The 26,259-nt window shown below is 37.3% G+C and overlaps 1 protein-coding gene across 1 annotated transcript in view; it reads left to right on the top strand.

Annotated features, from left to right (window-relative positions):
* The window catches only part of SGCZ (sarcoglycan zeta), a 481,028-nt gene extending 461,840 nt beyond the window's left edge, over positions 1-19,188 (top strand). Inside the window, exons 10-13 of the mRNA XM_080590434.1 lie at positions 9,805-9,932; positions 16,770-16,817; positions 18,164-18,239; positions 19,164-19,188. The gene's annotated coding sequence lies outside the window, so the exon portion shown is untranslated. The remainder of the gene's footprint in view (positions 1-9,804; positions 9,933-16,769; positions 16,818-18,163; positions 18,240-19,163) is intronic.
* The last annotated feature ends 7,071 nt before the right edge of the window (positions 19,189-26,259 follow it).

The following is a 26,259-nucleotide window of genomic DNA, read 5'->3' as shown; positions in this document are numbered from 1 at the left end:
AGGACACTGTACCAGCCCCTTCTTTGATAATAACCATCTCTTCTCATGCATGTTAGCATACACTTGTGAGCAAGTCACCACATGATTAAACAGATTACTGGAGCCGCTTCCTAGAATGATTTGGTTATTTACCTCCAGTTTCCAAAATCTTGCATGGCTTTAATATAACGTGGGTTTTATCTTTTTGTTTAACTATAGTACATTATGTACTTTTTAAGAGATTTAAATTATATATCTAAACCACACAACTTTATTAATGGCCATATGTTTCTGAGAACTGAAAGGGAAAAATACATTTAAATCATATTGTCTCACATTTTATAGAACAGTATAATTTCAGTTGATTTAGGCAATTTTCCTATCTATTTTTAGGGCACCTAACAAGCAAATATTTAATTAAATTTGACACTGTATGGTTTGCCAAACAAATACCACTTCAGTTAGACTATTGTGATGACAAAGTATTTACATTCCAAAGAAAAATTTCTAAATGGTGTATTATTCCCTTTTAGAAGTATATAATGTATTATCATGTTGTGACATATGACAAGTTATATCAATTTTTAAATAAATGTAAATAAAAATCTTTAGTATAAACTTCTGTGAAATGTGCACCTTCGATTTATTGAACTTTTCTATTAACATAGTTTATCCAGAAGTTACATTAAGCTACATGCTAAGCTATGTACATACTTTTCATGTTTTATGTTGCTTTCCATTCTTTCACATATCCTTTGTAAGAGGGGGTTATGCTTGTTAATGTTTGCAGTGTTTTTGTGTGCAAATTTCATATATTTTTTGCTCTATTACTTAATGCAGTATCAATTTATCGTTTGGATTTATTTATCCTGAACACTAATTTGTCACTACACTTAACATTTAGGTTAAGCTCCCTCAAAGCTTTGCATATGTATTTAACTAGAATATGTGAGTCCCTCCAGTAAGCTTAATGGAACTTCTGAAGTTTGAAGTTGGGAGCATGATAAATTTTTTTTCTTGATCAGTCTTGATAAATCAAGCACAGTAAGGCAATACCTTGCAGAACTAAAAATTACTTACTATAAAATAGCAAAGGTGAAAAACTCTTCTGAATATTACACAGTGCTTCACTTTTGCTTAGTTTAGTTGAGTAAAGCCACTCTTGAGAAGATACATTAATCAATATTTCCTTTTTCAGATGTTTGACTTCAGCACACTGTTTGTCTGCATCATACCCATTTTTACTTTTGATTTGAATTATATCAGCATCTATTATGTTGAAAGTATTCTGTGCAAGTCCTAAAAACCCTGCTGACTTCATATGAACATACTCTATTGTGTCTTTGAGGATAAGTGCCATCAATCAGCAAGGTGAATCAGTGGCATTTGGCTATGTTTCACATATACAGATCTAGAAATTTTCTGTATTTGAAATCTGAAAACATGGATAAAACCTTTATCCTGCACAAAAAGGGTAAAGGCGGCTTGATTCACAGTTCATCTGCCAGTGCAGTTTGTTCATGCTGATGGTCTCATGCTAAAATTGTCTTCCCAGCTCCATTGGATAGTGTGAATACACATCATCAGGCAATGAGCACCCCTTAACTCCGCATGCTAGGCTGAAGAAAATCAATTTGAATTCTCAAAAGATGAAGGTAGTACAGATGGCCACTGTATGTTGCCAGCTGTTCCACAACACTGGAGTCTTGGAGAGGGATTTAAAAAACAAACAAGAAATTGGTTTGTAAATTGTAGCAAGCTATTGAGCTGCATCGCTGCCCTATTTATTATCACGGGACACTGAAGAGCTCAGACAAGTGGAGAAAAGAGTTTTCTTCACACCTGCAATAATCAGTAATCACGGTATGGTGGAAGGGAGAAGAGGATGTAAATACCAAGTTTCACAGCCTTGCCCCCATGAAAATGTCAGCTTTATAATATAAGATTTCATATGGAAAGATCTGGCTATCAGCTGTGTAAGAATTGACTATAACTTGTCAGCTGTACTGCAGGGATAACAATTTTCTGAACAAAATTTTGGTTATGTGTTTTCAATCATGTTAATTACTCTGCTTGTGCCTTCTCTTTTTCTGCTCTTTAGTCTAGTAACTCCTTAGGACTCTTTCTTTAAGAGTCTGTAGTAAATACTAATATTGTGAAAGTTCTGCAGGCTAATGGGCTTACCTTGTCAAGTTTAGTAGAAACAGTGCACAGAAGTAAAGCTTCATTTTACAAGCCAAATTTAAAGGTCTTGCCATAATTCTGAACCAAACAATCCTAACCGCCCCCTGAATGAAATACCTTAGATATCACACTGAGTAGTTTTCCTGTTAGCATTTCCATTGCTAACAGAGTTCTGTGGACTCTGGAGAACCAATGCCCAAGTCTAGGTCAGACCAATCTCTGACAGTGGCAGCAGGGGACGGTATTTAGGGACGGCATATGAATGCTCAAGTTACACAGCACCTTCCCCACAGACTCCCCTAGTAGCCACAGTTGTATTCCCCACCCGTACCTATAGTGTCTGTTCATGGCTCTGTTGTCTGTGAGTTTCTCTAATTCTTTTGCAAAGCTGCTGGCACGGCTGCCTTTTTTTGGCAGCAAGTTCCTAACATTCATCACCTGCTGCTTAGAGAAGTGCTTTCTTTCATCACTTTTAACCTGATCTACAGATAATTTCATAGAGGGCCCCTAATTTTGATATTGTGGGATTTGATGAAGAATAGCTCTGCAGCCACTTTATCCACCACCTCCATGATACCATAGAGGTTAAACACGTCCCCTTCAAGCTTTTCCAAAGGTTCTTCAAAGTCAAGAGTCTTAATCTTCTCCTCAGTTTCTTCTCATAACTCTCCAGAACTCTCAGATAAATCCCATCCAGTCCTGGTCACTTGCTAACACCTAATTTATTGGGTCTAATCCTTCTTCTACATTTACCCCCCAGTGACCTAGCCCTTATGACTTAACCGCTACAGAGAATGTACTCACTGCATGTAGGACCCTGGTACCACCAGCAGTTAAGGTCTTTCTGTCCCTATCCTTTGTGCTGGGCTTGTGGACCTGGTGAAGAAGCACTTGTAAATTTTGCCCTTGCTCTCTTGTTTGACATTGCGCATGCCAGTCGGCCTGTCTGGCTGGCAGGCTGGTTTGTCTACTCTATTTATTGTGAATTTGATGTTTATTCCCTCCTGACCTTTCAGAGACACATTGAACATTAACCGCATCCTCTCAGGGGTCACATCAGTCTGAACCAGGTGCTCTTATGTGCCTGTTGGCTTTCACCCAGCTCCTAGCATAAATACTGTTCTACAACCTTTTTAATTTTCAGTGCCAGCAGACTGGCTCTATTTCGATTAAAGTACAGTCTTAATAGGACCACTGAGGGTTTTTTAAATCTATTACCCTCAAAGTGTTGGTGCAAAGGGTACATGTGTTCCTCTGGCATTGTTCATCTCTCCTGACAGCAAGGGTCATGCCTGCTCCGAGGTCCCAGAGGTTCTGCAGAAGCTTGTAGCCACTCTTCTCAAAGCACATGAATCAAGTTTTGCTGGAAATCTAGAATAATATGGACTTAGAACACTGTTCAGAGCTTTTGCTCTCTTTTTCCAAACCTGCTGAATGCTGAAGCAGCATTTTTAGTTTTGTTTAACCATTTTGTAGTTTAGCAAAATCTGGTTTAAAATAACTTCTGATAACTTCCTCCTTTCTTAGTAATTACTTTTCTAATTTTAGTCTGCTTATCCTCATATTCTTAAAATGTTTATGGCAATAAAAATGACAATCATAAAAGCTGTCACATATATTGAGTTGGCATATAAATTATGTTCCTTTCTGAACAGTCAGCAAGTTAAGACAATTTTTTTTTCTGGTGTGGGGATGAAGGGGAGTTTTAAAAAAAAAAGTGATGCATTTAGAGGACATTAAATGACATTTATGGAATACCAGAGGAAATTTTGCATTATGGGCAGCTTGATGAACTTCTCATTTTCCAAGTGCCTCACAAAGCGCTCATACTGGGATTGCTCCAGTATGGTTTCCAGCCCATTGGTCTTGTGGAAGGTTTTTCTCCTGACTAAATTGGTCTCCCCACCAATCTAGCAAAGGTTTCTAACTGTTGCCAGGCCAACCTATCTACTCACTCAACCAATCCTATAGAGGTCAAAGGGTATTTAAAGGGCTCTATAGGAGCCCAGGAGGATCAGCTGTGTGCTTGTTCGGTGATCAGTGCTTGGAGCTGCTGCAGCTGGTGGCTCCTTCCACCTGCTGGGCTTTTGGTTTCATGATTAGATGCTGGTCTAGTTCCTGATCCAGTCCAGGCTTTTGTGCTGCTTTTACTGTATTGGAGCTGACTTTTGAAGCAGGTGTCACGTTCCTCATGAAGAGAAGCCTTGTGTTGTTGGTGCCCAGGCTGTGTGACGCAGTACAGCATGGTAAGTACTAATGAATTGTTGAAATTCATTGTAAGTTGTTGTAATGCACTGCTAAGTATTTACTGCACATAAAAAAAAATAAGCCATTTACAAATTTGGGGTTTTGTATTATTTCATATATATATATACATAAATATACGTATATATATATATTCATATATATATGTGAATATATATATATATTTACGTTATTGGGGCCCATTATCTTCCCTGCAGTGCTTTAGAGCTATAGGCTTATGAACAGTTCTAAATTATATCTTGCAAAATCTAGAGGAAAACTAGATGAAATTAAAAGTCTGCAGTAAATTGAGTCATCTGACTTTTGAAAAAAGAATATTGTTTTTAAAGGGGGTGAACCTGATTCCCCTTGTGCTTTAAAAACTGAAAACCAAGGTCAGTAACTTTTCAATTGGCAAATGAACAACTTGTAATGCATTAGTTACTTTAATAACAGTAAAAGTTTATAGTATCTTTAGAACTGTATTTTAATATCCTCTGCAACTAGATTCTAATGCAGAAGCTCTTCTTTCTCCTTTGTGCTTGGTTAGTAACTTTTGTCATGGATTGTAAGAGTCAAGTATTTATTTTTTAAGTGTGGATGATTTTTTTTTCCTTTCAATCTCCATCTTATTTTATATGAGAACTATGGGCATTATTTTCAACCCATGATAAACAAACCTGAAGAGTTAATTATTATATAATGATAATATAACTATTATTATATGCCAGACCCTTATGCTGAGATATGCTTTCATAATTTATCCTGACTTCTGGGGCCATGCTATTTTTCTACATTGAGGAAAACTTTATTAGAAAAGACTTCAAAAACTTCTTGTTACTGGTGTACTTAAAGAACATCTCTGGTAGTTGATTTTTCTTCTATCTATTTATATAAATATAAAAAATAACTTGATAAATGACTGGATTATTTCCTCACCACAAGATAAATTTATAAGAGAAAATGCAAGGGGTGATAATCCAATGAAAATTGTCTCTGGGTTTAGTGATATGAAGGAAAGTGCATGTATGGTCAAAGAAAGTAAAATACAATAATAAAACTCACTGCATGCATAAGTGTTTATGCCACAGGCGAAGGCTCACACTCAAATTCTTCATACCCATGTACTCAGCTTTTTATATGATACTACCATTCAATAGTTATTTATTCTACACAAAACATATGTAGCCTTAATTGCAATATTACTGACACCCCCTTCAGTAATTAGATATAAAAATTTACAGTGTAGCACATTATTATTATGTAGCACAGCATTACATGTGGTACTTGGCTTTTATGAACTTGTTAAGGGACTTATAATTGTATTTATCCTGACTGAACTATTTAGAGTTTGTGCTAACGAAGTTTGTAAATGAGGACAGTATTGTAGTTATACTCACCATTATTTATGAGATTCAATGTCTTTAGAAGTCTTAAATTTTATTTTCAATAATTATGATGAGTAGATATCAAAAATATAGCGATTACAGCTTAACAGGTGTCAGCTAATACTGTGCTTGAGCGCTGTAAATAGCCCAAGGAGTATATTCATGTCTAATTGTCTACACTCCAGAGTACAACAGCTGCCACTTGTAGCAGATGTATCATCTGACTGATGATATTCTCCAATGTGTCGACAGGCTCTTCTGGTGCAGCTGATTATATATGATCGTATTTGGCATAGCTGCATACCCTTAATAGACACTTTTATCTTTGTTCACTGAACATTGGAATACTTTACTCAGATGTTTATTATGCCAGCAATAATGGAGTATCAGCCAAAAAATTGATTAAGATAGCTGTTTACTGGACTATGGAAAATGAATCGGTGACTAACAAACTAGTGTCCACATAGCAAAATATGCAAGAGTCGGGGGAAACAGCAGCCTCTGCAAGAAACCTTTACACAGAGAACAGAGTCTCTTCTAATCCATAAGGGTGATCCCACTGCACTGCTGCTACCTGTGCAGTTTAGTATATTAAGGTATCAATTCCTACAAAGTTCTCTTCAGCATGGCTGCATTTGACAGACATTCATTTCCCAGGTCTTTAGTATGGCTGCATTCACAGACAAAATGAAAAACAGAAAATCAAAGTGAAAAAGCTATGTGGTAGGTATCAAGTCTAATTTTATTATACTTGAAGAGAATCTTGTACCCAAGGAAAGAAAGACCCTATAAAACTACTTGAAGCATTGACTGATTAATGAAAAAAGATACTAGGATCCAAAGCTTCGAGGATGAGTCTGACTGAGGCTTGGGAACAGGATGACAAATAATTGCCAACAGCTTTGTGACTTGTAAAAATGAATATTTCTGTGAATTTCATATAATGCTCATGTTTTTTTTCATATTCTTGATTTTCCTGTCAAGTTAATCACCTATCACTTCCTGGAGGAATGATTAGAAGACTGAGTGATTTAACTAACATAGGTCTGACTTTTTTCCTCCACCCTTTCTCTTCATCTATCTTTCTTTCAGAGCTGAGGTTTCACTTTTATTAGTTACTGTAAATAGTTTATTTAGATACTCAAACTTGATTTTTTTTCCTTCTCATCTTCATGCCAGAACTCCATCTTTAAAAGCAATCTAAAAGAGGCTATATAATATTGACTCTAGCAATCTAATGAGGAAGGAAGTTCATTCATGGAAACTGCTACAAAATGAAATCCAAGTAATGGACTCTGAAGTCAGATGAACCACTCTCTTCTCTTTGTGCTAGGAGTCAAAAGGCAAGTAAGGCTGCAAAGATTGCATATATTAGACAAGAAAATGCTATACAGGAGTATGTTTCCTACACAGGGAAAGGATAGCTGAAGAGCCAATGGAAGAACTAGTTGATGAGAAATTAAGATATATCTTGTTTGGTATAAACTTACTGTTGGTAATCTGACTGAAGAGCAGAAAGGCTTTGAGTCTAATATGGATGTCCTCAAAATAGGAATGGAGTAAGAAAAGTATACAAACCAAAGAGGGGGCATTAGTGTTGTGATTGACTTCAGTACTTCCTCTTTACTTTTCTAATGCCTTTTTTTGACTTTATGTACACGTACAGTTCAGCTCTTCTCCCAGCAGTATTAAAGAAGAAAATAGCATACTCATAGATTTTTCTGTCTGCAAACTGTATCCTCCACAAAACTAAGGGGTTGTGTGTTATGCTTTGAGTTTCCAGCATGATGTTTTATGAGTACAATAACATTCTGATTAACATAAGACAAAAGAAACAATGTCCTGTGATATTAGTCACAGTTTGAGGAGAGCATGAGGAATCCATTTGGGCACGACCATTCCCCTGAGCTCTGGTGATAGTGTTAGGCTGACAGCCACCTGTGGGCATGATTCCTCATGTAGGCTGTGAGACAGACTCTAGTCTCTGGTGTCAGTGGTAGCTTTTGCAGGCTATTTGAATTTGCTACATGGTTGACGTGAGACCATTTGATTGCTTGGTGGCAAGTCTTAGGCAGTTCCCACAGTTTCTTGTTTCACAGAGCTTTGAAAGAAAGAACTTGGGCAGTAAAGGATATGACAACATAGTGCTGAGTATCAGAAAACAAAGAACATTGGTCATATGAATAGATTTAAAGAAAGGAAGTCCCAGCCAAGGCATGGTGAGCTCTTCTACTGCTGCTAGTGTGGCAGGAGGCTTTTTTTCCTCATAGGAAGAAAACTAATTTAGGAAAACAAGCTTCAAGGTATAGCAATGTCAATGTAAATTCAGCATCTCTTGGTGAGTCAGGATACTGTACACGCACATTTGAAGGAGACACATCTATGATACTAATTCAAATAAGTGTCACTGTTAAACATGTTCCTTGAATTGTTCATATAAAGCTACAAGTGACGTTTATTCAATTGTATAAATATTTTAACCTCTTAGATTTCTCCTTGCCTTTAAGATAGTAAGAGGAGCTGATGCAATTGATCTTCAGGTGCAAGCACAAAAGTTATCATTTTATCCTGGACACTATCCTGCCTCTGAGGCAACTGAGCTGGCTTCAGCAAGGTGAATGACAGGGCCCACAAAGAAAAGAGAATTGTCCAAATGCAAGTCTGCATTTAAAAGTACAGGCACGGTACTGTAGATTCTATTTGCTTGCAAGTAGTTGATGTAGCTTGAGCATAGGTGGTGGAAGCAATTAAACTATAGGAGAGACATTATCATGCTATCTGATACTTCAGCATCCAGGAAGGAGCTTTCAGGGATTTTTATTGTTCAACAACTGTATAGTGTTCGGGTTTATTTAGTTCTATTCACTTAATGAGTGGAATGAAAAATAAAGTAGGTCCAGGACAGAATCACAGAATCGAAGGGGTTGGAAGGGACCTCAAAAGATCCTTGGGTCCAACCCCCCTGCCAAAGCAGGTTCCTTAGAGCAGGACATTTAGTTTTCTCTAGAATACTGCACCAGAAGGAAAAAGATCAAATCACTCCGAGTTGACAAAGTCAAAAAACAGTCTGAATGAAGAAATAATTGAATGATCATATTTGATACCAGGGTAATTTGTGGGAAAATTGATTTTGGAACCTGTGGTAGGTAAGAAAAATGTAATTGTTTGCAGCTGTCTCTGGTAGGTGTCCAGGATAGATCTCATGCCATGCAGTCTCTTTTCCTGATTCCCCGGGAAAGATTAAGGTATTGCCTTAAAATAAATGAAAGATATGGGACAGAGATAGAACTTCTGGTGTCAGCCACTAAAGAGGTAACAATAGATAACAAAGCAGCAGGATTTTGGAAGTAAGCTACTGAGAACTGATAAATCCTCCTCCACTGGAGAGTGATTAATTGTAGAATCATGGTCTGCACTGTGTGAACTCTCAGATGACTAGAGTTAATAAAGTTGAAGTTGTATCAAGTTACAAGTCTTTGCATCTTGCTCATCCTGAAGGGCGTGGAGTTCTCTGTTGAACAGGTACAGTAGTAAGCATGAAGATTATATGGGAAAACTCTTAAATCAAACCTTTACTTCAGCCTACCTTTGAATGTATTCACAGATGGTACATTATATAAAAAAATAAATAAATAAATAAAACAGCCTGCTGTCTGTTTTTCTTGTATTTAAATGCCTGTTACATTTTGTCTCCCTGGGGGATCTCTCCTATTAATTCATATCAATTTCACTGTCTATCCAAAATGTTCTACTTCCTTACGACTTTATTCCTTAACCTTTCTGACTGCTGCATTAGCCCTCCGTAATTTTTCCAAATCCTTTTTAGAGACCTTCACCTTTGAAGCTCTTGATCCACTTTGTTTCCAGTGTCTTGTTTTCCTTGTGTTCCTTGTCTTTCCATGCTCTAACAGATACAGATATAAACTTGGTCATCCTACACTGGTCTATCATTTCTGCTCTCCCTCCCAATAAAGCTATTTTTGTTGTTTTGTTTTTCTTTCCATTTCAGGTCTTACAATATCCCTGCTATTGTGATATTTGGGAATTCACCAAGTTGAGAGTCACAGTCGGAGACCAGTAACCAACTTCTGGATTACTACTTCCAAGGGAATCTTAGATGCCATTCTGAAATGCTGTGTAAGGAATACATGCAACTTAACTTCACGCTCAAATTTCTTTTCAGATATCACTGGTTTTAATTGCACAATACCACTTTCCTAAATCTAAAATCGATTTTTTTAAGGAAAAAAATTATTATTAAGGATGTTAGAAAGGAAAACTTCAAGGTGTCTACATCTATCTTTTGGCAGTTGTCATTCTTTGTCCCAGTACTTCAGAGTCTTTTAGAAAGTATTTGGGAGTTTTATGATCCCTGATTCATGCTGCCAAATGCTTATTACTAAATGTTATAGAAAGATAATGTGACCTTTAGAATTTTTTGTTGGCAAAGAAGAATAAATTAACTTTTATAACTTACATAGCCAGAAGAAATAGCCATTATCTACTTTCTGTCTGGAAGCATATCAGAACATTTTGCCCAAGTTGATTCCTGTTCCAGTAAGCTATGTCTCTTTTGGAGGGGGAGAGGGCCTATTCTGATTTCAAATCTGTTTCCATTACAGTGCATAGGAAATGTTTACCAGTGTGTAATGAATATTTACACTAAAAATGTACCTTGTTTCTACTCCGCATTGCTTTAGTACTACCTCTTTCTTTGAATCTTGACTGCTAAACAAAAACATCATTTTGACCAATTTTCATTTTCAATAAATATGCTGTCACATTGTGATTACTTCAGGTAATGATTAGGTTGTCATTCTTCCACCTTTTTGTTTAAACAACTGATGTCTAGTGAGATTTTTCTATTTTCCCCACCAATCTTGTATCCCTCATTTGTTTCTTTTCTAAAGATTCCTCTATCATACATATAACTGTGGGAAGTTGGTGTTTATTCTGTCACCAACAAAAGACTTAATAGAAAATTTCAGGCTTTTATATAAGATGGCTGAGACCTTCCTGGAAGGCCTAAGATGGCTCCAGGTCTGCCCTGGGGAGATAGATATGTACCAGATTCTTGACAAAACAGCACTGGTGTTATGGCTATAATTTGGCATTTGTTATCTTGAATTTTACATCCAGGAATATTCACTGACCAGCATTCTAAGTCCTAATCACCATATCCTGTCCAGATTCACTACTCCTTTCCCCCATTCTGGTCTTAAAGGTATTACTTTGAATTTTCTATGTAAAACGTATATTATTTGCATGGCTTCAAGATACCAAATTATTCAGATGGCAGTGTAATTTTTTGATGAGAAACCTTCAGACAGAAGAGCTGTGCCACCATACCTTCACAGACAAGTTTATTTTTCTTTTGCTCTTAGACATGTGACCATAAAGGGGAAGTTTAGAATTAGTTCTTCAGGAAGGCTACTGAAGGCAAATGTTCCCACCTCCATTACTTTGCAGGTCTTCTCATTTTGTACTACAAATACCGTGTTTACTGCAAAGTGCACAAAGCATTTAAAGCTGTCTCATGACAAAAAAAATCTATACCCTTTCTATGAGAATTCTTCTCACTCTCTTATATTTTGACTGTTACTGCACACTCATGCTTGGTTTCTCGCACAACTTTATCTTTCTTGAGAGAGAAACCTGAGAGGTTCTGTCACACCTGATTCAGAGCTGTGATTGTTCTGGTCTATGGTTTACACCCATTCTAGATATGTATGATGAAGAGACCAAGCTTTCATCACTTAATGGTTCTGGCTTTGTCCTTTAATAGTTATATATAAAAATATGAATATATTCACATATGATTTTTTGCATCCCACCTGTTTCAGGAAGCTGAGGTATCTGAATGTATTCACACTGTAAACATCCTGAAGTATTTGACAATATGCAGTATTCATAAACTCGATTCAGAGCAGCTCAGATATGCCACAGCATGGTAGTTAAACCTTTTGTCTGAAGGAGATGTACTCACCAGCATGATATCCTTTTGAGACATGCAGGTCAGGCTACATGTGCACTTGTATTATTAAGTTGCTTTTCACTCTTAATCCATTTCCTATGCGAGCCCCAGTCTTTGTGCCCAGCCTTCATACTCAGATTATATTTTTAAAAAATTAACATCCTATTTGAACGTATGCTTTCAAAAACAAGAGATTATCTTTTAATTTGTTTAAAGCCTTGTGCCTGCTTCTGGAACTGTATAAATAATAGAGGGGTGTAACTCTTAACTGAAATTGTTAGCTTATAGGGAAATTTGTTCCTTTGAGATATGCCAAGTGGTAGGGGCAAATATGAAGGAAAACAGAGGGTTTTCTATGACAGCAGGTAACTTTCCTTTTGTGGAAGCTTTTTAGCTAAACTGACAATCTCCCTGAACATGGAGAAGAAAACCAGTCAAAAAAAAGGTCACTTGAAAACCGTTGGAAGAACTGGGACGTTCAAAAGGTCCCTCTTCAGTCAAGAGAGACACTTAAATCGTCATGCTCTGTTACCCTGTGTTTGCCTGTCACTGCACAGCAACAGTGAGAGAGCACCCTGGTGGATACTTTTAGATAAGTATTGGTAGAAATGCTTAGTAAAAACTGGCAAAGGTAAAATACTTCTGGCTCAGCAACCTTAGTGAAGAGTGCAAACATTGAATAAACTTGCAGAGGAACCCAAAATAAACGAGAGAAAAGGGTTTTTGGTGAGAAGGGGTTGGTTGAAATATGAAGAGGGCTGTGTTCAGCTGTTCTGGAAATGAGAGCGCCACAATGTGGGCTGTCAGAATATGACAAGAAGGTCATTTGAATAGCTTGTGGTTTTTGGGGGTTGTTTTTTTTGTTTTTTTAATGGAAGGCACAGTAATGCAGTACAACCTTTAGCATTCGACATAGGCGTCTTTCCAGATGGAATTCTCCAGGATGATCAGCATTCTACACCCACAACAAAAACTTTGCACCAAGCAATGATTACAGAGATTTTTTTTATTTTACAGTTTTCTGCACTTCAGCTTTTTGAGCAACGCAGACTGTTGCAGTCCTTGTGTGCATGTGATAATACCTCTGCCTTTGATAGCACCGCCATGTGCAACATTTCCTGCAGCAATATGACCACTTTGGTCAAGCTTCTGTACACAGGAGCTCAGGGCTCACTGGATTTGGAAACTGATCTAGTTTAAAAATCCTATTTCGCCTCTTCAAGCAAGCTAGTCAAGGTGTAGCATGGTGCAGGAAGTTAGTTCTAGTTTTCCATCAAATATCCTCCCAGAGGATATCCAGACAGAGGAGTCTCTGAAGGCATGCATCAAACATTTACAAATATGAGGAAAGATCAGAGATTGGCCAGACTATCCTAGATTACAGTAGGTTTACTGGAAGAGGAAATAGAGCAAACTTTAACCTTAGTATTGACCTCAAGTCTCTCACTAGGCTTAACTCTATGCCATGTGCCATGGTGAATTAGGTTCTCATCACCATTTGGGAATCAACAGAGAATTTTTTTTTTTTAGATGAGTAGTCATCTCTAAGAATAGAGATACTTGTCTTCATGAACTACAAAAAAGCCAACACTAGACAGACCTGTGCAGTCAACGTATCAGTAAACAAGGGAATGTTGCAATCTTAAAGCTCTGTCTGATTTGATGCCATACATTTAAAATACTTCCCCTTGAAGCATCTTCAGTTGCGTGCACAAAGTCTACTGTCCAGATTCTACTATCCCAGAGTGGGGGGAAGAAAGAAAGAAACTAGTAATATTTCATGTATTTATAGAAGCATATTTAAATATTATTAAACAAAAATGTTAGACTTGCACAGAATCTCAAGATTAATTGATTTTCAAGTTTGTGCATGTGATGTCAGATCTCAGACTAGAATGAATAGCTAGTCAATGCATTGGAAATCAGAAAGGCTGCATGGTGACCAGGGTGTGTTTTTTCTATTTGAAATAACAGACCAAGAAAATGTGGATTGAAACACCACAGAAAGAACCATTCTTCTGGCTGGAAAAACTCAGTCCAGTTCTAAATGGCTTGTACTTTGTGCTCATATATTTTCATCAAAGAATTTCCTTACTATTGTCAATTACACTTGACAATCTGCACTGGAAAAAGACAAGTATGTTTACCGTATAGCAAGATGACAGTGCAAATCCCCAGAGCAGTAGCACCTCCTCACAGAGTTATTCATTCTAGGTGGCTTCACAGGACTTTTAAAGCTTTCCTTAATGGTGTATTGCCTGCATTAGTTTCATGTCAGAATATTCAAAACCACCCTGTCCATCTTATTGAGGCAACAACACATCCCTTTCAGCAGAGCTTTCATTGTGCAATACATTGCACATAGTAGCAACCACAGAAATATTTCCCCTGCTGAGATCATGAGCCTTCACTACATGCTGTTCAACCATCCAATTTTCTGCTGTCTGACCAGCTCACACCCCAGGGTGTACCTGCTGAGGACCTGAGGGGAATTTGTAATGTAACTCCCAGAAAATGCCTGGTTGTCACAGATTGACATCACAGATCTGTGCACGTAGCGAGGCATTAAGATGCCGGTTTGCTGTGAAGAGTTCTTCAGAAATCATTTACAGGGACCGTTGATCTTTGCGTACTGTCATCCTGCTCCTTGCTGTCCCCTGCTATTTGTCTTGCTGTGAGTGTGGGCTTTCAAGTACAAAGTATTTTGTCTCTTTTGAGCAGGCTCAGGAGTGCTGAAACTGTTTGTTCAGAGTCCAGGGTTTTGAATTCAAGCTTGAAATGTGGGATGGGATATGAAAAAAAAAAAAGAGAGAGACCTGAGTGGAGGAAAAGGACTGTGGGATTATGACACCCCATTTCTTCTGCCAAAGAGTTGTTATAATATACCTTAGTGGTCCATAGTCTCTTGTGGAAATCTCCCCCATGCAGCATCTGGACTGCAGAGGTCGTAAGTCACAAGGTAAAGTACCAAAAGGAGCTACCCAAGGTAAATCCTAAGACTTCTATAGGAAACAAACCTTTCCGGATGGTGAACAGCACCCGGCTGGCAGCAACTCTGCTGTCCACAGAAGAGTTAGCTTGTACAGAGATACCACCACTGCCTCACACTGATGCAGGTGGACCGTAGGGCCTTCACTGTGCCATGGCACCTCTTCTTGCACTAAAATTATTAGGAATGCTGTCTAGGCAGAGGCAGAGCTATGTGAATGCAGACTGCTTGGCACAGTTCTGCTGGGGGGAAGTTTGCTGGCAGGGTATTTCCCAGTAGAGCTTTATGGTTTATGTAAGGTTTTAATCTTGTTCCTTCCAAATAGTCTCATATCCCTTGCCTTGGTCTATCTACACTTTGTGGATGTTTTTAGCTGTTCAGAATTCCAATATTTGTAGGTCAGGGACCTTCTTTTTTTGAACTTGCCAAATGGTTTTGTAAAAGAGCGATTTTCCTCTGCTGAATACTGATGTTGCTACTCATCTCCCTTCTGAAGCAGATCCTGGGAGTTCCACCAGCCTGACTGAGTGTCTAGGCAGCCAGGAAGCTGCCTGGCTTCCTAGCTGGTTGAATAAACAGTTATTTGGATCACTGAAAGAACCTGCTCCCCATGCAGGCCACCTGATGGACCGCAGGCTGAGCTGCTTTCTTTTCAGATCTCTTTGCTGGGGTAGAATAGCAAGTTGCTCATTTTCCCTAGGCGGCCAACACTGCTGCTGGCTGTGTCCCTCATTTGCATGAGGAAGGTTCGGGTGTTTTCTCAGCTGCTGTGCTCAGAGACCTGCCTGCTGGAGGTAGGTGATGCATTCCATTTGTTGAATCCATTCATGGAACCTTCCTCGGGCCCTGGGGCTACCCTGGAAGCCAGGTAGCCTTGCTGGTGGCCACCCAGCTGGAGGGCTTGATGCCCAAGCTGATGGTTGCCAAGGGCTTGGCTGAAGAACTTGGCTTTAATGAACTTGGTGCCTTCTTGCTGTGTGAGCTGTCTGGGCACGCCACCTTTGGGTTTCAAGGACGCATTTCTGGTTTTATTCTCTTGCATGTCATAAGGAATCACTCCAATTACTTCTGTTCTCTGTTGATCTGCTAAAATTGAAATTGCTTTGCCAAGGCAGTTCATTAAGTTCTGTACTTTTTGTATTTCACTTGTTGTACAAATAGCACTGGGGAACACTGAAAGCTGTGTTTTAGCTCTAACCTTCAATTCTGGCTGCAAATGGGGGAAAGCACCACAATGCAGGTGTCAGGTGCTTTTTCAGTTTGTGCTTGTGGCAGGACTATGTGAGCTGACCAAACAGACACAATTATTTTTTTTTTAACTAGTAGCAAAGATGATACAAAGGATAATTTTACTATTTTACTTGTTTTGCTCTTTTGTGATGTAGTTTTTTAAGTGATAGTATTTGTTATTGCTCTGTATATATGATGACTAAGTAAAAAATTGGTTATAAAAAAGTGCACACTTGGTAGATATAAGTGATAAATCTGAAAGTACTTGAAGAAAATGCACTTTTCATTTATAGTTTTAGCCATAATGTTACTTTGTCTCTAATATCTCTATTTACATACTTTGATAGATAGATCTGTCCTTATAGTAAAGATAAAGGAAGCTGCTGTAACTTTGAGTTCCTAAATATCTGGATACAAATATCTACATATAGATAATAAATGTGGAGGTACACAAACAATCAGGTCTTCAGATGAGGTAAATCATGTAGCATATGATTTAAATCGAAGAGCCATCTGTTGTACATGGACATATATACCTATATCTGCTAAGTAGAGCAGAAAGGCATGTTTTTATTTTTGATATTTTCTTAGTTATTTTCTCACCTCGAATTTCAGTTGACAATGTTTTGAAAATTTGAGTTCAGGGAGAGAGAAATCAGCATATGGCCACCAGCTATTTTTATAATGTGACTTTTATGACATGTACAATACATAGTAGATGATGTCATTTGGTTTGAAACTATTTTTGTATTCCCTTTTAATTGTGTTTTTTTTTTTCTAGGTATTTTCTCTTCAGCTTCCATAACCAAGATAGAAATTAATGAAAAAGGTACAGCACTAGCACAATCGATAGCAGCCATATTTCTTCAAAGGACTTAATTTTCTGTTTTTCATGTTTCCCAAATAGCTTTTCTGCTGCACAACAGGGGAATATGCCAAACCACTTGAAACTTAATGGTAAATGTATTTTTCAGATAATCAGAATTCCAAACAAATGCTTTTACCCATCAGATCATTCACTTCCCATGATAAATCTTTACAGCATATGTATAATCCTTCAAATTACTTTTTAGTCTCTTATGTAGGCTGAGATTTATTTTTTTTTTTTATCAGGATGGGTAATTTTTTGCACTTTACACATTTCTGGGAGATATTCTTAAAATTATAGAGGAGATTCTTTCCTGCAAATCTTTTTCAGTTGATATACAGACTATGTATTAAATCTACTCATGAGGTAGTTTCTTCATTTATGTTCAGAATCAATTAACAGTGCTGAGTGTTTATAAACAGTAATTGTTGAGGTTGCATATGAATCAAACTAAGTGATTAATTAAACATTTTAAACTAAATTGCAAATGCTCATTACTTTTTAGTATTTTTCTATATTTTACCTCTTATTTATTGCTTGGGCCATATGCTCAGCACTGACAAAGCCTCAGTTTTAATTCTGTATTCAGTTTGGGGTGAAGCATTTAAAGAACGGTACGCATTTGGAGTGAGTCAACAAGAGAGTAACAAAAATGGGATGTTATCTACAAAATAGCACACATGCAGAAGAGACTTTAGCTTACAAAAACAAGAAAAGCTGGGTGGTGGAGTGGGAGAGGAAGGTTTAGGGAATCAAAATAAATAAAACCAAGGAGGAATGTGGTAGCAGTTTTTCTTTATTTAAAAGGCTGCTATGGAGTGGAGAGAGAGTGAGTCTGTTCTTCATATAAGCTTAACGGAGGAAGAGGAAAAAATAGGGTTTGAATTCTAATGGAAAAAATAGTTTTGGAAATGACGGAAACTTTTTAAATTTATGACCTGAGCAGGTTATCGAGTCTCCATAACTGGTGGTGTTTTAAAACAATTTAATGATCAGGAGTTAGAGTAGATAACTTTTGTTCTCCTTCAGCTCAGTGATACTGTATGAAGTGTAGGAAAATTTAAAAATCATTGTTCTCATAGTTATTGATAAAAATATGCGATACAGCAGATATTTCTAAGTCCTATAAAAAGTAGTATTGAAAGATTCCTCAGACAAAGTGATGCTTTGAAATTGCTCCTCAACAAGCTCTTACATATGAACTTTCTGTCATCAAGTTAGAACATTTCAGCATACTTTGCCATTAGGCATCCAATTTGTGAGTATTTGCCTACCTATTACTAGTGTTGGTGATTCTTTCCCTGTAGGAAAATGGCATTATACTTCTAATCAGCATTTGGAAGAATGTTCCAGTTTTGAGGCAGAAATGTGGGAGATTCACAGGTATAAAGCCATCTGAGCAGCTCCAGTTACTTAACTCCAGACTTGCCTTCTTGTTGCTATCATGAGGAATGTAATATGAAGTGTGATGACACAGAATGTAAGATGTGGCACTTCATACAGTTATGTGAAATTATCAGGAGACTGGAAATTGAGACATTGAGGGTGAATGAAATGAATGGCAATGCCAGCTTTGGTACATATCTGGCAGAATGATTTGGGACCAGTGATTCCAACAAAAGTTCAACCTTTCCTTTTTGGGCATGTTCAGATCAGTGTCTTTGATTTTTGTGTTAATACATATGTAAATGCATTCTGGTCTCCACAGCGTATCCAGTCCTTTTTCTGTAGATTTTCTAGATCGTAGATGCCCTCTTCAGAGACAATCCTGAGGGCTAATCCTAGTACAGCTGAACAATTCTTTATTCCTGACAAACAGCTAACGAAGAGGCATTTTTAACAGAATTTTGTACAGAGCTCAAAGCAACTAGAAGCAAAAATAGAACAAAATAACTGCAAAACTGAAAAGCATTCAAGGAACATAAGTTTTCCTCAAGGAAGAAGATTTTTGTGTGTGAGGCTTGCTTCGCTAGGCTTTTTCAAATTAGATAGTTTACCACTGTGTAGTGAACTTAGCAGAGAATGACAGTTCCTCATTTCAGGAACATTAGACCTTTAGAAGCCTACAATAATATTTCTGGTCCCTTTGGATTAATGAAAAAATATTCAGAATAGGAAACCTTTATCTTTTTGTTTGCACCGATCTTTTGCAAACTACAGTTGTTAAAACTTTGGAAAAAAAAATAGGTTAAGGTTGGTGCAGCAATTCCAGTTAATTCAGTGTTTCATCAACTGCTTAAAAATTAAAGGTGACACAGAAATAGCTTCAACTATTCTTAGACACTTGTTTCCCTACTTTTTCTCCAGGGTCCAACAGACGGCTCAAAACAGGTAAATCTTCATTAGTTTCTTACATTGAATAATAAGTTCATATATTTTGAATTTGCCTGCTACCTTTTGAAATCATTTTTCATTAAGAATATAATAGTATTCACATCTTCATTAGATCCATTTTTCACTTGGATTAAAATGGATGCTTGAGCCCTTTCTTTCTAATTTAAACAAATTTTGCTGTAGTCACTTGCAGCTATCTTTTGGGCATTTGTTAGACAAGCATAGAAAGGTGGCTACACTGTGGAGAAAAAGAAAGAAAATGTGTTTCCAAAAGCAACTGGAGCAGCCTGTTACTGGCTTCTTATAAAAGCTTGGGTGCTTTTACATTGTTGTTGTTGTGTTATACTAGTGCAAAGATAAAATGAAAATACAGTTAAAATGAGTGACTCATTGTAAATGTGCATCACTTGCAATTTTAACCTAGTTTTACAGGAACTGTCTTGTAAGTGTAGCACAAATGCAGATAGTACCTCTGAGTATCTTTTCTTCACTTGCTTCCAGGCTCTCTACTTCTTTGAAAAGGTAAAATGTTGCTGATACAGGACTTCTCTTCAAAAAGATCAAATATGGAAAAGCATATTTTAGACAAGCATTGTTGAAAACCTTTGGCAAGAAAAGGTTTTAATCTTAGCCCTAGGGGTAGATTTTAATAGATTGGGATGAAATCCAACCAAAATTAGCATTTATTTTGTATGATTAAATTCTGATCACAGTTTATAAAAATATATTTGAGAGGTTATTTATGATCCTCTTAATTAAGGGATAAGGTAAAAAAGTAACCTCAGAGGGAAGACTGTATGTCCTCTTATGTCCTAAAAGGTCCTTTAAACTGGGAAATCTCCAGAGATTATAAACTGAAGCAGCAAAATCTGAGTTTTATTTAGTTTTTTCAATATTTCCTTTCCATTCTTTCCATTGAATGTTTTCACAGATAAAACATAATGAAAATGTATATTAGTATCTTCAGTTTCTGCCTTTCATCATTGCACCTGCAATTGCTGAATGCAGTTAGTTTATAAAGTCTTGTAAGTCAAGAGGGACTTAAAAGAACTTGAACTTTTGTACAAAGCTTAATATCTGTCTTTGACATTGTCAAGGGAAATGTCAAGTCTTTATCCATGCTTACACAAATAGGCAGTTGAAAGACTCTTTAACAATAGCATTGCTCTTATTTACTGCATATTTTATATTCTGTTATAGTTAGCAATGTCTGATTTATCTCTCTCTGGGATTCTTTCTTTCCTTTCAGCATCTAGAAGGAACATGGTCAGAATTGGTTCATACAGAATAATGCTGTATTCTGAAAATATCTTAAGAGAAATTCAGTCTATCTTCTATTATCACTACAAGGAACAGGATCACTGTGAACAGATTTCCTTGGGTGTTCAGAACATGATAATTTCTGTGTCTCATACATGTATGTACATACCATTAGTTTATATAAAATACAGTATTTGGGGGGCAAAATTATTTCCTTGTTGTAATGTGTTATTAGCTTGAGTGCTGTGCAACTCTGAAACTACTTAATGGTACAGAGAATCTTATAGATCTCTTTAAGAGGCTTTTTCCAGATCAATTTTATTTACATGGGTACAAAAGGATATGGATCCACATATGGATGTCCAGCAGAGGTGATATTTGACATATCAGCTGTTGACCACATATGATGGAAAACATTGTATTCCGTATGCTGTGATATCTCAGTTGCTCAGGAGTAACAAAAACATAACTTTTCCCACACTGTTCTACCCTCTACATCATTTTCCATATGACAATCTTAATGTCCATCCTCCAATAAACGAATTCTGATGCTGAGAGTATATACCTTCGTAGAAATAAAGGAAAAAAGTTATAACTTCAACTATTCAATACTGGCCAAATACCAATAGAGTATTGTTACAACTTTTTTTTTTTTAAATGCTTACAGATGCATTGAGGGTTTCCCTGGATAAGCATTCACTAGGCAATACTGACTGAGGTGGTCTCTTTAACAGGGATACTCCATGCCTCTCTCTGTGGGCTCATTAATTTACCTGTTTTGAGTCTGTCGTGCCAGCTGTACTCTATCACTGCACAGCCCCTGGCCCTTCTCCAGCTTTTCCTCCTTCTCAGCTGTTCATCTGTCAACACGGAGGGTGGATAGCACTGCCCGATAAACCAGTACTCAGACTGATGGTGGATGCAAACAAGAAACAAATAACCAGAAGTTCTTGGCCTTCGAAACAAGTGAATGTTGTCTGCTGAGGTTATCAGGTCCCCAGTAACATTCTTCTGTTCTCCATCCTTTTCCACTCTGCTCCACAGAAGCCAGTAGCTCTGGACTAAGGCTTACAGTTTTGGACAGCAATACATTTGCTATGTATGCCCTACTTTTTGAGGTGTTTCTATATAACTAAATTCTTACTGCATGACAGCTTTTTGCCTCTAGTTTGTACGTAAGCAATTCTTACATATCCTTAAGCACTGTTTAGAGAAGGTGTACTTTCACATTGGACTGCTGTCAAATGGTAAATATGATTTGAACCAAACATGTGATATTGCCTGCTTTCCTTTAGTGATGTTACATGTTTTTATCTGTCTGCCACAGCTCATATAAATGAAGGGAGCGTATAACATCTGGTAGGTCCAGGACAACTGAAGCCAAATACTACTGCCTGGTTATGAAATTATGGTTAAAAAAAATCTCTGGCTTCTAAGTTTTACCCGTGAAGTAGGTAAGTAGCCTTGTTCTGTTTATTCTGAAGGCTATAATATACGTGAGGGAATAAGGTACTTGGATATATAGTGAAAAGAGTTTCCAATTATTTTATTTCGGCAGAACTGCACTCCTCAGATATTACTGTTAATAAAAATTAAGCAAGTTTACTGTCCTTTCTCTGCATAGGGAACATGTTCTCTTCACTTTCACACCTTCATTTCTGTTTAGTGTGGTCAACAAATCATTTAATTCAAATCTTCACTGGGAGCATCCTATGCCCACAGCATAATCCCTTCCTGAGCAGTCCTTGGCTTACCTCTACAGAAGTGAACATGAATTACACAGAAAAAGATGTTGATCTGACTTTGATTTTGCAAATTATTTGTTACCATAAAGCTAGATCATTGTTCTCTAAATGAATACTCATAGTTTTTTTGTTGTTGTTTTGTTTGTTTTTGTGTGTTTTTTGGTATCATTGTACGTCATATGCTGGGTTAGCAGAGCACTGCTACAATTTTTCCCCACCTTGCAGAACTTAAGTCTATCCTCTATTAATAATGGTAATTCAAAAGAGAAATTATGCAGTTAAGTGATTTTTCATTAACTAGCTATCTTTAACTTCTTGCTGAAGAGAGGAAGAAGTTTTCTTCCTCTGTGGCTCTGTACAGGAAAATATGAGCTTTTGTAGATTCAGAGCTAGTTTCAGATGTCATCTTGTGCACGTACAACATTTAATGATACTTCTTAGAGTCTGGTCGTACCTATGCAGCTTCAGAACACGGGCATATATATATATATATACATACATACAGTTAGTATACACCAGACTTTTTATATGTGATAACAGGTATTGTATTTTGACTTATCTTCAAATGTCTAAACTTTTGAAGGCAAATGTTAGCCTAGCAAGAAAAGACAAAAACCTTCACAGAAAATCATGCATCTTTGCTTATGAATAAGATCATGAAGGGATTTAAGTCATCCAGCCTACATAGTCTGAACTCTAGAATTGTTCTGAACCTGAGAAGTCCACAGAACAGATTTTTTTTGTAATAAGAAATAAACAAAACAGCAACAAAACTGTTCTGGAAGTACTGGTGTTTATAGAAAAAGAAAAAAAAAGAACATGCTGATCTGGATGTCTTGCAGACTCTCATCTCACAGAAGATAACTAAAAAATAAAAAAAATAGAGCTACATTAGGGTGATAATGCATAGCAGGAAGATAGGACTCCAGGGGGAGATAAACAACTACAACAAACGTGTGTAAATGTGAAATAGAGTCTGTTGCCTTACTATCAAGCCATCTACTGTGCATCTATCTTAATTTGATGCTGCCTATGAAATACACACAGCATGCCAACCTGCATGGGTTTATTCCCTATTCAATATCGTTGATTTCAAAGAGATTGTGTGTGGTATAATGCTGTGTCATATATGGCTAAATATATATTTTAATAAAATATTTTTTCAAAAGTGTAAGTCAGTGCTGTTCAGGTAATGTGTATTTAAATATTTGTTAAAAATACTTAGGAGTAGTTGAAGTATCTTTTGTTAGTAACTTACTGTAAACAAATGTTATGCAACATGACCTTGAAGTAGTACAGCAGAAGCAGCAGAAGTAGTACAGCAATCTTTTATCTTTACTGTTGTGTCAACTACATATACCATTTCCATGCTTTGATCAAGTCTGCAGAAGTCTGATCTATTCTTAATAGGGAAAAAATATATAAAGGACCTCAGTTTACTTAATTTCATGACAATAGAGATGTAAGCACCTGCAAGCACCTGCTGAACATGTTCTTTCTATACTGTTTTTTATAGCATTTTACTTGGTTTTATGTACAAACAATCATGTTGTGGAAATTACAATAAGTAATGCATTACTTTTCTGCATGTAGACAAGCAGATGGACTCTACCAGGTGACGTGTTTGAAGCAATGCATTTACTAAGTTGTACTGGCTTCTTGCATTTCACCTTATTTTATCTCCCTTGCCACTCAGAAATGCAAGGGGACAAACAGAATCTGACACAATAAAAAGGAAGTAAAATGAGAAAGAAAGTGTCAAGGATGATCAATAAAAACATTGGACTAATGTGCTGTCAACTGAAAAATGAAGACAAAAGGTTATGTCACTACTTCTGTTGATATTATTAATAGTGTGTATGATAAATTCATCTGACTTACATAAAACTAATTTGATCAGCAGATTTATTTAAAGAAAAAAACCTCTAATTCAGTACTCATTTTATAAAAAGTTGCCTTAATTCAGTATTGTGGAAAATAGTTTTAAAGCCAGTGTATAAAAGCAATCTGTCACTGTAGACTATCACTTTTTACTACTGGCAAGATTGTTCTGAAGAACTGTGTCTAACATAAACTAGAAAGCTATAGATTAGGTAGCTCTTAACAGAAGACCATTGTAATGGCACATTCAGGTGACCCAAATTGCCCCAAAGGGGTATTCTGTACCATATCAGGTCATGCTGAACTATTAATATGGGGTGGCTGGACAGGGTGGGGGGGACCAGATCCAGGGAGCAAGGACTGCCCACTGCAATTTGGAGCAGCAAGTTTCTCACCAAACCCCTTTTTCCCCCATTTTTTGTATTTTCAACTCACATACCTGTTCCTCTAGTGTCGAGGTAGATTTTCTATCCTTTTTTCTCATGTCCTCTCCATGGTCATGTTGGTCAAACCACAGAGTGGCACGGGCTTTGTACCCAGTCTGTCATCTTCCTTGCACAGAAGGACGCTTACCCCTGATACCTCAGACACTGGTTTGTACAGGTGGGGAAGAAGATAAATTCTCTAAGTTGGTGGACCTCTTCTGAAAGTTTCTCCACAGCCGAGACGCAGGCCTGTAGGGAAGAGGAGAGACTTTCTTTGTACTGCCAGGGTTGTTTAGCCAATTCATCCACTGTGGGTTCCTCATGGTCTTCCCAGTGGAGGTGACCCCTGCTCTAGATGCCTGCCCATATCCTCCCACTCTCCCTGCCACTCCTAACTATCCTGCCTCAGGACAGATCTCTGGATGACACTCTTAAGTATTTGTTTAACCTTAGACAAAACCTGAAGTGTATTCAGGAGACATAACGATAAGAACATGCTGGTCTGAACATCCCAAGGATAGTCAAAGTTTTGGAAAGCTACCATAACGCTCCTGGAGGAGAAGAAAGGGAGAGTGAACAAGTGGGAAAAAACACCTTCCCCTGACCCTACCTCAGACACTATTAACAATTACACCTTTCACACTTTTTCTTCAGGGAGCCGATCTACAGAGGGGTCAGGGGGAAATGTCCAACAATAGTTTCTTTGGTTATCTCCTTGAAGCTATAACTTCTGGTAATCTAAAGGCTTTTGACTTGCATATTGTGAAAACAGCATTTCTTTTATGAACTGCATATTCTCACAATTTCTACTTAGTCAAAGTAACAATAATGCCACCAGTATCTATCCAAATCTGTTTCTACTTACCACAAGGCATAATTTGAGTTCACATTAAGGCACCTTTTTGCACAGTCTGTTGTTCAGTCCTAACAAATACTTAAGAACATTCTTCAAAGTCAGGCTTACCTGTAAGCACTTGAGCTTCTGAGTTGTTTTCTTTTTTAAAGGTTATTATTTTATTTTATTAAGGTCTGGAAAGGGAACTTAGAATCCATGTAAGTAATTTCACTGAAAAAGACAAGGTGAAGGAAGTCCTCAAACTCCTCAACATTAAACAACCGTAGAACCCAGGAACTCTTACCTGCTTGCTTCTGAACTTGAGTCACTTCCAAACTGCTTCACAGTGAGGTCATACCACCAGGGTTTTACTGTACTGAGAAGGCACCACCAACATAGCTAGCTCATAGAGTCACTAAAACTATTTCACAGCGATGGTAGAAAACATGAAGAAAAAGCAGCCAACTGGGGAACACTGAGTCCATGATAGAAAAGCACCCTAAATGACCTGAGCCTCAAACTCTCCTGGGGAGTTAATTCCCCACAAGTCCTCATGCTTCCTATATAGCACAGGTCAAATGATCCACACCTGGCAGATTTCACTTAACAAGGGTGGAGCCAAGAGACCTTGTGGAATAGGCTCACCTACCTGGCTTCAGTCTTTTAAGGTCAATTGCTCCTTATCACTAATAACCTGACAAGGGGCTTAATGGTTAGAGTTGACCTAATGAATTAACTACAACAGGTGCACAAGGGTCATATTTCTGTTAGTTATACTGTGAGGAAAATTAGTACAGAGCCTGTTAAAATAAATAAATAAATAGATAAAAGAAAAAAGAAAATGACCTTAAAGGCAAAATTGCTATCATAGATTTTCATCTGTCTAGTCACAACAGATAAAGAATATAGCAATCAGAATTACT

This window comes from Anser brachyrhynchus (assembly GCF_964034855.1).
Source record: "Anser brachyrhynchus genome assembly, chromosome: 4".
Lineage (NCBI taxonomy): Eukaryota > Metazoa > Chordata > Aves > Anseriformes > Anatidae > Anser > Anser brachyrhynchus.
This window is presented reverse-complemented; position numbering and strand designations above follow the sequence as displayed.